Source organism: Zalophus californianus, chromosome 4, assembly GCF_009762305.2.
Source record: "Zalophus californianus isolate mZalCal1 chromosome 4, mZalCal1.pri.v2, whole genome shotgun sequence".
Classification (NCBI taxonomy): Eukaryota; Metazoa; Chordata; class Mammalia; order Carnivora; family Otariidae; genus Zalophus; species Zalophus californianus.
This window is the reverse complement of record NC_045598.1, coordinates 6,345,654-6,348,817: the sequence shown is the minus strand read 5'-3', so window position 1 is coordinate 6,348,817 and position 3,164 is coordinate 6,345,654. Positions and strand designations below refer to the sequence as shown.

The 3,164-nt window shown below is 40.9% G+C and overlaps 1 pseudogene; it reads right to left on the bottom strand.

Annotated features, from left to right (window-relative positions):
• Positions 1-1,321: 1,321 nt before the first annotated feature.
• LOC113914904 lies at positions 1,322-2,436 on the bottom strand (annotated as a pseudogene).
• Positions 2,437-3,164: the final 728 nt, after the last annotated feature.

The following is a 3,164-nucleotide window of genomic DNA, read 5'->3' as shown; positions in this document are numbered from 1 at the left end:
GCCTCCCCACCCCCCATCCCCCCCAAAAGGAAGTAATGACACCAGAGTCTTTTGAAGGCAGATGAAAAAATTTTGTGCACACTGAACAGGTGTACATTTCAGAGAGTTGTTCCTAAATCTTAAACCCCACTCAGTTCAGCTTTGAGAATATAAGATTCTATGGAAGACAAATGGAATCTTTGTTTACCAAGTAAAGGGCACTTGTCACTTCTTTACTGTTGCTAGCTTTACTCTGCTGGTGGAAAAAAAATCTTTCTAAGTTGAGTGCCAGGGATGTGTCTTAAAATGCATGGTAGAAGGGGCGCCTGGTTGGCTCAGTCAGTAGAGCATGTGACTCTTGATTTCGGGGTCATGAGTTCAAGCCCCACATTGGATGTAGAGCTTACTTAAAAAGAAAAAATATGGCAAAGAAAGAGAAAGTGGCTTTTTGTAATTTTATAAGGATACTTGACTATTACTTTTTTAAGATTTTATTTTTAAGTAATCCCTACACCCAAAGTGGGGTTTGAACTCATAAACCCGAGATCAAGAGTCGCATGTTCCACTGAGTCACCCGGGTGCTCCACTGGCTACTATTTTTCTTAACACTTTTAAAAACTCTTCCTTAACAAGCTAAGTACAGAACATAATAGACAAATAGAGTTTTTAAATGTTCTTTTTTCATATTGGCTTTAGATTTTTTTAAGATATTTTTTAAGGAAATAAAATATTACAAACACAGCCAAGATGCTTCTCATTCCACAGTCCTGCCCCCTTCCCTAGATATAACCCATCTTAAAGCTAGTTTGACTCTTTACAGTGACTTTTTGTATTTGGACTATCTATACATGTACCCATATAATACATATGGCATTGTATAATATGTTTTTATAATTCATATAAATGGTGTCTTTCTATAAATGCCTTTTCGCAAATTGTCTTTTTCCTTCAGCATCACACTCCTTAGTTTTGTTTTGTTTTGTCTTGGTATCACTACATGTAAATCATTTTACATTCACTCATTATTCCTTCTTGAATGCTCTTCCTTTCTTTGTGGATCTGAGTTCTGACCAATGTCATTTCTCTATGAAGAATTTATTTTAAAGCTTTTTAGAAAGAATGTCTACTGGCAAAAAATTCCCTCAATTTTTGTTTGAGAAATTCTTTCTCTCTCCTTGACTTTTGAAGGATAATGTCACTGGGTACAGAATTCTACCTTAGTGGGGTTTTTTTCGTTTCAACACTTTCAGTACAGCATTATAGCACTTCATACTTTTTTTTCCTGTGCTGTATGATTTTTAATTAAGTATAAAGACTCCGATCACGTCACCTAGAGACCATTTTACCCACTGCTCTGTTTGGCCACCAGTCTCTTGTCTCTCTTTAGCAATGATGAGGTGGATACCTTTTCCACAGGGAAGAGAAATCCATGGTTTGTTGGCTTTACCAGTAACAAAAATGTTGGAGAGTCGGGTGGCAAGGCTGTTGCCATTAGCATCTTCCATGGGAATGACATCAAAAGAACCAGGGTGTCTCTCTCTGTTGGTGATCACACCACATCTTCCCAGGTTAGCAACTCTGGTTACCATACACAGATTACCAGGGTCAAACTTGATGAAATCAGTAATCTTTCTAGTCTCCAGATCAATCTGAACGGTGTCATTCGTCTTGACGAGGGGATCAGGAGAGCGGGTGGTGCGTGCATCATGGGTCACCAGATGAGGGATTCCTTTTGTTCTCACAAAGTTCTTTCTCACTTTGTACAACTTATAGTTGGCCTCCTCAGGTGTAATCTGATGAGCAGCCAAGCGACCCTTGGTGTCATAGATCAGACGGAAATCCTCCCCAGTCTTGTCAATGCTGATGACACCCATAAAACCAGCAGGGTAGGTTATATCAGTTGGGGCCTTGCCATCAATCTCAATAAAAGGTTGGATACAAATCTTCTTTACTTCATCTCCTGTGAGGGCCTACTTAAGTCTGTTCCTTAGGAAAACGATGAGAGGGAGATATTCTCTCAGTGTATGGGGACCAGTAGATGGATAAGGGGCAAACACACCTGTCAGTTTATCCAGCATGCAATGCTTGGGACCTGCTATACGCTTCAGATGCTTCTTGGGAACATAAGCATGGCTATGCTAGGCCTGAAAAGAGCTTATTCCATCCTTTTCTTGCCAGCCTGGTTCCCAAAGGAAAACTGTGTAATTCTTTCCTTGCTCCTCCACAGATAAGGTCTTTTTCTCTGGCTTCTTTAAAAAAAATTTTTTTTTGGTCTATGATTTTCTGCAGTTGGAATATGATATGCATAGGTGTAGATTATGAGGTCTTGGTCCTTTAGTAAAAGTCTCTACCTGTGGGCCATGACTGACCAGGGCTTCTCAGCTCCCTTACCCCTGCAGGTGAGGCAGGAAGGCTCCAGGGGGCTGCAGTTGCATATTTCCCTTCCCCTGGGTCCATTAGGCTCTGGTGAAATAGCTTCTTTTGAGGGCAGGGTTTGTTAAAAGCAACAGAGTACTTGGGTTGTATTCCAAAATGGCCCCCTTTCCCCTTCCCCTGCTGGAAGCACGAAGGGGTTTTTCTCTGGATCCTTACTGTAGAGTCTGGAAGGGCTCCTAGAGGGAAAACTCAGACGTGTGAGGGGCCCCCTGGAGTTTTTAACTTTCAAACTTGTCCACACTGAGCCTCCAGCAATGTGTCGACCACAGTACCTTCCCAGGTACTGGTTCCTGTGGAGGTTTCTGCTCAGGTAAGTTGTGATTGTCTGTACCTACCTGTCTATCACTCCTAATTTGGGGTCAGCCAGTTTGCCCTGTGACCTCAGTTCTCTGATGGATCTAAGAATAATTGTTCATTTTCAGTTTGTTCAGCTTTTTTCTTGCTTTGTGAATGAAAGTGACTTCCGGTCTCCTTGCATGCTGGACTGGAGACAGGAAGTCAAAACACATCAAATGAATTCATTTTAACTGCTTCATGATGTTCCTTTGTATGTGACAATTATGTATCTATCAAGTATCTTGCTGATGGAAATTTCAATTGTTTCCAACTCTTTTTCTATTATAAATAATGCTGTTACGAGCATCTTTTTGCACATCTCTTTGGACACAGGTGGATGAGTTTCTCCAAGGTAAATACTGGGAAGTGAAATTGTCGAATTGTAATAATTCACGCTTATCTTGGGCTTGACT